Here is a 10,507-nt window from a genome sequence, read left to right on the forward strand (position 1 = left end):
ACAAAACAGTGCTTTACTTTAAACTCAGCATGCTCCTGCACCAAGCCCAGCACATACTCAGAAGTAGCACTGTGTTAGTTGGACCAGGCTTGCCCACTGTCTGTATAGATTGGGCACTTAAGTGGGGATTTTTTAGTGTGTTTATCTAACAGCTGATGGAATCATCTATTAGGTAAAAGCATCAAAAAACCCCACTGAAGCACCGACTCTATAAAGATGCTGCAGAGCCCTGTTGTTTTTTGTTTTTTTCCCACCTGCAAGCAGCCACAAAGGCCAGGGAGATTAACAGTTATGTGTATTTTCTTTTCTTAAAGCTTGCATCTCTCAGTTTCTTTAATTAAACCATGACCAAATTCATAAAGATATATAGAGAGAGTGTAACCTAATCTATTTTTATGTAAAAATGTTCAGAACTTTATTTGTACAAATAAAATTCTGTGAATGCATATATGTTTGTGGGATCAGGACCTATGAAGCTGTTGTAATTTGCTGTTCCTGGTTTTAGAATCAGTTAGCTAAAAAACAGTGCCATGTTGTCTAAAGTTACATTCCTTTATTTATATTAAAAAAACCCCAAAACCTTGAATTTTAATCCTACTGGAAATACCAATGCTTTGGATCTTAATGAAAGCATAAACTAGTGGTGATGACAAAGATGATGATGATAATTTTGTTTTGGGTTTAAACTGGTGCAATCAAGGCTTAGAAAGACTACAATTTAACATATAGACTCAGTTGAGACATTCAAAAAGCTTGAAACAGAATCAATCTACATGGTTTTTTGTAAGCGGCAAGGTCTAGATCAGTAGCAAACAGAGCACACATTTACCCTTTGGTGTAAGGGGGTGCAAATCTTGAGTTTCATCATTTTTTACACCAGACTATGTGCTCCAAACTTCTGTTCTGCTACAGGTGTAGAGCTGCTTTGTGTGCAGAACCTCTGTTCCGTTACAGTTACAGAACATTTTTTAATCACTGTTACCAGTAAAAGTGTAATGCCTGTACCTGGCTATATGTTTTTTTTCTCCCCTTTGTACGATCTTAATATTTATTTGAAGAAATATGCATTTTAAACTGTATTTTCCTATGTGTCTATGTGCTTAATTTATTGAAGTAGCTATTTTAATGCATATAATAAGCAAAAATTATCTACAAGGTTTGTAGGGTGTTTGACCTCAGATACAATGTATAAACAAACTGTCTTTCTAGCAAGACAAATATATGCTTATTTGTAACAACTGGTTACCAAATAACCAGTGGAACTCCGGATCGGTGATTATGAGCTTTGAACTGATATGTGGGTGCGCAGAAATCTTAATATGACATTTAGAAATGTATTTACATTGGCTTTAATTCTGATGGCCTTTGAATGATTTCCTAAAAATTTTGCCTTCCATTTTGAGTTTTCCCCCTTATATCCTGAATAGTTATTCAAAAACTCTGAGTTGCATCTTGAGCTCCTTTTACCAGGGACACTTTTCTTATCATGTGATATTTACATACTTAGCTTTTGCAAGAAATCAGTATGTGAGATTAAGATTCTTCTGCTTTCTCCGTCTGTCTATCTACGTACCTTTAAAATGGTGATGACAGTTGCCTCACAAAGGTATTATGAAGTTTTCTCTTACTTACAACTTGTTTTAAGAACATAAGAAGACATCATCTCATTACAAATGAATTATTAATGGTATCACTTTAGTTAGACAAACCTAATTTTTTTACATAAAAACAGCTTCCCAATAGTGTAGTTTAGGCATATATATTAGGGTAGTAAAGTATGCTTCTATCTATTAGGGAAATATCTAGCGGTTTAGAGAACTCTCAGGAAGTGTTGGATGAGAGATGACCATATGTATAGAGAGAAGAAAGAATAAAGCCTGAATAATTGTCTGTCTTTGCTCTCTCTTCTTTGATGTCTGACCATCAAACATGGTATTAGAAGTGAATCCAGATCCTAAAAATATTTCATGTACATCAGAAACAAAGAATATTGTAGAACAAAAACAAAACTAAGAGAAAATACTATTCTTGGTAGCATACGATGCCATAGGCAAATGAACATGTAAATGTTTGTTTAACAACTGGGTTATGAATGGAAAATTAAATAAAAATGCTTGGAGAGTAACTCTACCAATAAGTGTAACATTATCAAGCAAGCTCATATCTAAATTCAAAGAATAAATGGAGCAGAGATGGATAATTCACCAACACGCTCAGGAATAATAAAAAAGTGTGCAAAACAAATGCACAAACATACAAACAGAGGATAAAAAAATGTATAGGTATACCCTATGGACATTGCTGGGAGAAATATGATAATGAAAAATGCTCCTGTCATATCTAGTAATTGTAACAATAAAGCTTGAAGACAAGAGAAGCAAAGAAAAAAACATATAACGTAAGCAAGCAGTGACTAAGGTATTGAGATTTTGTCTCTCCCTCTCTCTTGCGATAAAAAAGTGAAGAACAGCAAAAAATAAATGGATTGTAAAACAGCAGAACCTCAGACAAGGCAGCATCATCAAATAAGCAATACATTTAATGCCAAATCGAGAATGAAGCATGTAGACTATGTTAGTCTACAAGGAACCCCCAGCATCATTCAAGATAATAAAGTGCAAATGGAACCAGAAGAAACCAAATTAAAATTATATGATGACAAGGTCACAATACCACTAGGACAATGTCAATTACGAGCTAAAGAAATGATGCCAAAAAAAAAGGGCATATTGACATTTCACCTTGTACAGGCATCACAGAAGCTGTTTCCCCTCTAAAATAAGTGTATTCGGGAACCTAATGCACCTGCAACCTAGGATGAAGTGTGAAAATGAGGGAAAATTAATTTCCAGATTGGACAGATGACTTTGGCATCATTTCAATAGTTACACATAAAAATATTGTCAAAGGGCTGAGGTACCTTGAAACAACATGTAAAAACTGGTGACGTGAGGGCGCTACACTGCTTATCCTGAAAAATGTTAGTTGGATTAAAAGAAAACAAATGTGAGCAATGAAGTGAATTGAAAAAGAAACTATCCATCATCATTAAAGTCCTAGAAGTCATACATGGGATAGTTGATATGGTAGTCATTGAGAAACCAAGATTGCTAAGTATTTGAATAAAGTCATACAATTTAAGCAAAATATTAAAAAGGGCTTGCTAAGAAAGGGAAAAAAAATATTGCCTAAATTAGTAAAAATATTTTTAGCAAGTGAAACCAAAGATTTAGAAGAGTTACTGAGAAGAAAACCAGCTGCATCACACATTCCAGGCACTAACAGGCAGAAAAAAAAAGATGCCTGGGGATGACATTTGGTATGAAGCCTACATTGGAAGAATATGAATACTACCAGCAGTATATACTAAAAAGCCTCCCTCTCAGGGATCAGTGTCACAGCAAATTACATTCTGGTATATGCATGTGAAGGCAACATTGCAGAAGCTATAGCAAATCATGAGATCAATAACACTTGTTTGCTGCAGTAGAAGATGGAATTGTAATCAACCAAAAGAACTGGATATTGAATACTTGCTACCCTCCCAAGAGCCATGGCATAGAACAGAGGGCATCCACACCTAATGACTGAATCAGTTCATAGATAACTACAATTTGGAGGCTATTTAACAATTTTTTATAAGCCTTTTATCAGAGGTGTTTTAACCACAGAAGTGAATAATGGACAGAGACGCAGTGCGCTCAGTATGATGATGCCATCACTTGCATCAAGGAGCGTGTGGTCAGCTAGCTGTCCTGAAATGCTACAATTTGAATGAAAAAGCAAACACACAATGTGATGCTCATTAGATGCTGTTTGGGGCTTGTTCCTACAAAAGGGACCTCTGGTAGCTTTTGGGTCATACTGTAGGAGTAACTGTAGGAGGACTGAGCCCCAAGGGTGTGATGACATGATATGGTGGCCTTGCAGCTCCTGCTCTGGCCCATGCGTTGCTCATTTTATACCGGGAGAAAGAGAAGCTGCCTAGAATACCAGAATGAGCCCTTGTCTATTAATAGTTAGGGGGTTCCTCCCAAACTTCACTGATCCCCATACTACCCTCACACTAGATGAGCCTTCCTGGCTGATCTGTGTCCCCAAGACACTCGTTGCCTTAAGCGCTTTTCATGGTCTCTGATCTCCCCTGTAGCCATGCCTATTTTGTGATGATGTTACCATTCAATCAGTCTCATAGATATTTTGCCCCTTCTAGCTCCCCTGTGCCAGACTTGGGTTCTGGTATCCCTGTTTCACCCTGTTTGGTTCTGGGCCATGGTATCTGCCCCTCTCAGGCCTGGGCTCCTGGCCCTGGCTGCCACCCCTCTTGGGTTTTGACTCTTACTTTCCTGGTCTCAGGATGCCGCTATTGTTTGTTGCATCCAGATGTTTTCCTCATCAGCCAGTGCTTGCTTGTCATGAGTCTGGCAGGGCTCAAAAAACTCTCATGCCTCTCGGGCATTACTGCGACCTCCTCCTCCTCCTTTTTGTAACCACCACTGGTCCACCAGTCTAAACTGTAACAAAAAGAGTAAGCCCACTATCTATAATATAAACTGTCCCCACATTGGGACTGAACATAAATCTCAGCCTAATGGCTGTACAACCATACTCCCTTACCTAGGTCGTATTTCCCTGCCAGCCATCATCACCTTACTTGCATTCTGCTAGGGAAGCTCAGGTGTTGGATGGGGATTCCTCTGTACTCTTTCTATCCAGGAGCTCTTCTGCCTGCCAATGGCAGGGTCAGGCTGCCTGCCCTATGGTTATATACCTTCTAAGCCTTGCCCTTTCTGGTCACGTGGCTCCCCAGCCACCCTCACGGGGTTTCCAATTAGAGCCTGACTACTAGCTCCCAAGACTCTGCCCTATTGTTCTGTACCAGCCAGCCCTTCAATAGGAATTCATAACCTCTAACCCCTGGCCACCTAATCCCCTGCAGCCAGCTCATCAAGAGCAGTGTTTCTCTTCACTTGGGGAACTCACTGCTGCTGCTTTCCCTTTAAAGTAAAGGGGATCTTCGACTCCCTGTTACAGTAATATTTGCCAGAGGGACAAAGATAAGCCAAAATGTATAAAGGCATATGTAGAAAAGTGATCATCAGGCAATGAACTGTTTTGTCCTGAGATTTATGTGATGGATTGATAGAAAGGATCTCAGATTCCTATACTTACTCTTCTTGTGATGCAAACTAGCAAAGCAGTAAATTTCTGCAGTATTGAAAGTACATGTTATATTAAACTTAGCAGTCCCATTTACAATAAGCAATGATAAATTTGAGATTTATGAAAACAATTAGGACTGACAACAATACATTGAAATAGGGGATCCCTATTTTCTTGCAAATGAGATAATAGAAAAGGAAAAACAAAAAATAATTTCCCTTAACTGGTGTGGCAGGAAAACCTCCTTTTTCTAGGAGTTCTTTTATGTTCCCAGAAACAAGGAAATAAAATATAAAAGACTGCAAGAGATTTGGACTAAATGCTATGAACCATTGCCAAATATTAACTGTAGAACATTTCCCAGTAGGATGAGAAGACAAAAAAAGAATGTATATAGTAGAGCTAAGAAAGACTAATAACATATTGCTCATTCAAAAAAATCCTAGAGAAGGTACTTCAGGATATATTTTTTTGTCAAAGCAGTGGCACAGTTTCACACTTATATGGATATAAATGAAGAATAATTATACTAATGACAAAGGAGTTACAGGTCTCTCCATCTTTAATGTCAGTCCAGATTCAGGAAAACAAAAGTATTAAGTGTATTTAAATCCATCTTCTTTCAGCAAAGCATTTAATTATCTGGTTAATTTTAAATATATGCTTGTGCCCCACTGATGTCACTTAATCATTTGCTAAAATGCTTTGCGGAGTTGGGGCGTACATGACATGTGAATCAGGGCCAATGCAATGAGTAACTGTTTGGAATTTGTTCGCTTATATTAATTAAAAATATTATGCAGAAAAACCGTAAGGGGTACACATTAATTGTGGCTTATGTGTGAAGATTTGGCTGAATGACTCCCATTAACAATAATAAGAGCTGCACAGTTAATTCCCTAGGCCCTTCCCTGAAAAACACCCAAGGACATTGCATTCAGTGCTTTCAAACTCAACATTCCTTTTAAATTAGCTGGTTCAGGGATGAGTACATTCTGATGTGATCACTGACAGCTGATCCCATCTTGACTAGTAATTTATTTTAAAATGAATATCAAATTACAGTCTCACTTGCAGGATTTAGTTTACTTTTAAATTGTTTTCTTAATCTCCTCATAATTTCAACTGCATCTATTCAGCATAGTGTTATAAGATAGCATGTCAGATGGATTATAAAACAGTAATGTGGCTTGAGTGCCTTAACATTTGTTAACATCAAATGGTACTCTGCGTTTAAATGAACCTAAAGTGGGAGAGATGGTAAAATCTATTTACCATCTTTTTCATATACAGCATGCTCCCAAATAAGATACACACCTTGTTTTTGAAAGGCAGAATGTAGATTAAATTATTTATACAGGTCATAGCCACATGTGTGACATAGGGTAGAAACAGAATTTGTCAAATGAAGTGGATCATCTGTGCTGGTATGTGTCCTAGTGCCACTCATATGCTTCATTGGGTGAATAACCCATTCATTGCCCATTGTCCTACTCACTGAGACTGTCAGGACAACAGGTGATGTGTTCTTCTGGAACTTGAGGGGTCCTGGCCTATGCATCCCAGAAATTCCCATGCAGAATTGGGCCCCTCAAGCCCTGGGAGTGCCTACCCAGCTTTCTCCCTTACCCCAAGACCTTTCAGGTATACCTCAGGACTGGGGAAACTCAAGGTTTACTCATTTACCAAGATGTGCTCTGGAAACCCTGGAAGTACATCTCAGTAAATCGGGAAAATTAGGAAGGCATGATCCCTGCCTGGGAATTCCTGATTTGCAAAGGGTGGGCTCCTCAAGCCCTCAAAGCATCTACCTGGGGTGGCTGGAGACTATGGGCAACTCTGGGCTATCCACACTGCCATGCCATAAAGTAAACAGATGTCCACTACTCATGGGTGGTAGTGATCCCTTACAGTCAACAATGATCACTCCTACAGGTCAAGTAAAATGTTGTGAATGAGTCCACTGATTGCTAAGTAGGTCCGTCCTAGAGCCACAGGTATACGCCACAGGTGGTGGTTAAAGGCAGGTCAGACCACAAATTTCTTAGTCTTATTTCCTTTTCTTTCATTTCTGTTGTTTTTCAACCTTCAGGGTGAAACTTTTTTCTCAAAGTAAGATGTATCTTCTCTCACAAGATCTTGCCATGCAGCCCTGTCCCAGGCTCGTTTTTCCCAATTTGTGGTGTCAATGCCACACTTCTTAATGTTAGCCTTGATGATGGCTTTGAAGTGTTTCCTCTGGCTCCTGCATTTCCTTTGTCTTTGGCTGAGTTGGGAGTATAGCAGTTGTATTGGTCAACTTACATAGACATGCCCTGTTGTTGAATAATCAATGCTTCCATACTGGTGTGTTAGCATTGATGAGGACACTGGCATTTGTGTGATGATCCTCCCACACAAGGATCATAAGGAGGTAGTGCTGGTGATAGTGTTCCAGGCTTTTCAGGTCCCCTTTGTAGGTCACCCAAGCTTTACAGCTCTACAGAAGAGTTGGGATTACCACAGCCTTGTATAGTAGGAGCTTTGTTCAAGTCCTGATGTCATGATCATTGAACACATGATTATTCAGTCTTCTGAAGGCAGAGCTCGCACATCAGATCCTATACTGGATCACCTCGTTGATATTGGCCTTCTTTAAGAGATGGCTGCCAACGTATACATAGTGTTCAATATTCTTCAACTCCAGTCTATCAGTGAAAATCTTTGCTGGAGGAGGGGTGTTTATTAGCCTGGAGCAGGCTGGTGAAGCACTTTTGTTTTTCTGATGTTAAGGGTCAATCCCAGGCATTGGTATGCTTGAGAGAAGTGGTTAAGGACCATTGCCTCTGTCTATTGTGTATTACATTTCAACTTTCTTTTTATAGGGTCATATGAATTTCTCAGATCTGTACTGCAGAGCTGTACAAAGTGGCTTTATTTACCCCTTAAAAGTTTTGTTTGAAGCTAAGGCCCCCTCTACATGTACAGGTAAAGGCACATTTAGATCCAATACATATTCGACACAATCATGTGTCTTGTCATGCCATGACTGGGATTGCTCATTAGGCCCAATTTCACCGTATTTCTAGTATAGGGGGAGTCTGATCTTGGGTTCCCTCTGCATCAGCAAGAGGTAGGCATCCACAGCTGGGAGTCCCCGTTGCTCTGTCTCATGAGCAGCTGCAAGTGAGAGACCACACAGTTGATGGGGTTCTGGGCCAGGTATGGGGTCATTCAATCCCAGCTGCATGTGAAGTGCAGCTGGGTCCAAGAGCCCTATGTGGGCCTTGGATTTCATGCAACCCTGAATGCTGGGGATTACAGCAGCCAGAACACCCAAGGATTGTGGGGTGCACTCCTGTGGCTGGGAGCCCTGTTAACTGACGAGGCTCCCAGCTGCGAGGAAGACCCTGCCACACATGCACATTGAAACTCAGTAGTAACCGGCTATAAAGTTACTACACATTTTGAAAGTATAACTTTATAGCCGGTTGGAGCTTTTTATTGTGTGATAGCTACTTTGCATGTGTAGGTAGACTCAGGGTAATTGCACAATTAACTAGTTACTGGGATGATATCTGCAATGCATAGAGGGGGCCTAATATAGGAACTGATTATTAAATAACATTTTTTAAACTGAAAATATCTCCATATCTCCAAATTTTACTTTTTCAACATTTGGGAAATATTTATTTCAGGAGTCTTCAAATCAGTAGAAAACACAATCATATAATGCCAATAGCAAAAGTCAAATCTGAGGGGAAAAATTTGTTTGCAACTTAATACTGAACTTAGCTGGAATAACCTGCAGCATGGTATTTGGCATCTACTGTTCAGCAGGCACTAGGGAGTAGTTTAGCCACAAGCCATTTTACGCATCTGTCAACTAAATCATTGATCCAAATGCAAAATCTGACCCTCAGGGACATTGTGCAGATTACTTTGTGATGAATTTTTGGATCTATAAACTTGTGAATGGACTATGATGAATTATAATATTTCTTCATATATTTTTTCCTGTGACTGATAAACTTTGGCTCAAATTATAAAGAGATGACAATTCTGAAACAGCACCCAGATAGTTGACTTTTCAAAAGACAGAAATAATTGTTAACCATAAAAATGTGAAGAATGTATGTACCCTTTAATGGATGTAAAGTTATGTTTTGTTATCTGTGACAAGTACATTATTCTGAAATAAGTTAAATAGTTTCAGTTCTAACTCATTTATAGCATATTGACAAACACTCTGGAATGAAAACTGTTTGGGAAGCACATGGGAGAAGACTGCAGCATCATTTTGTTTTTATGAGGGATGGAGATAAAGTGGGAAACCGTGTGTCAATTTGGGTTCCAACGAATATCAATATATGACTGGGACTCTGAGGAAAAATTCAAAACTACCTTTTGTGCTCTCTCTTCCTCTCTTATATGTACACTTACACACATTTTCTTTCACATACCTGCATAACAATATCACAGATGTTATCTACCTACTATCTCCATTTTTTTGTGGAAAGACATTGATCATATTTCCACATGGTCTCCTTATCTTTATCCATCTTTATGTAATCCACCGGTCCATCAGATTTCCAAGAAGATGTTCCACAACCATAGCAAGGGCAGTGTCAGTGGGTATGTTAGCACCTTCACTGACTTTTGGAGAAAGGTGGGCAATAAAAAATAGCTGCTGCCAGCAGCTGCACAATTACAGTTGTGATCACGGTGGCTATTGTGTTGTGGGTTCAATTCACTGAGGCAGTAGCCACTTTTACAGAGTGTTCTTTATTCATGCTAGCTAATAGCACACACATTGAGGCATCAAATTGAGGGAGCTGGTATAGGGTGCACACTGCCCACAGGATGTGAGCTGGGCCTAGCGCTGCACACAGCACAGGGGGCCTGGGATGTGGGCTGCATGCAGTGGCCTGGTTTAAACTCCCTGTGTTGCCTGCACAGTGTGGGATCCAGCTCACATGCCAGCTGCAGCATTTGTTGCTGAAACCAGTGCATGGGGTCAGTCTAGTGAACCACAGGCTGGATCATATGGTTCTGCGGGTTGGATCCATCCCACAGAGCCATATGTTTGACACTCCTGATATAGGAGCTACCTTATGAGTGGCAATTGGCCCTGCATCTATGTTTTACCATCATGTACATGTACCCTGTCCAGGGGAAGTAATGTTTCTAGTTCTTATGACCCCCTATCATAATAAAACATTTGTTTGTATTAATCATGGATCTTATAAGCATTTATGTCAATTTGTTGTTTCTTATCAGTGATTACCAAATCAGGTAGTTTTATTCAAAGTTGCCTGTTAAATAAAAGTTCAGCTGGAGAAAGCCATGTTTCAAAGGAGAGGAT

Source organism: Crocodylus porosus, unplaced genomic scaffold, assembly GCF_001723895.1.
Source record: "Crocodylus porosus isolate Cpor-Errol unplaced genomic scaffold, CroPor_comp1, whole genome shotgun sequence".
In the NCBI taxonomy this organism is placed as follows: domain Eukaryota; kingdom Metazoa; phylum Chordata; order Crocodylia; family Crocodylidae; genus Crocodylus; species Crocodylus porosus.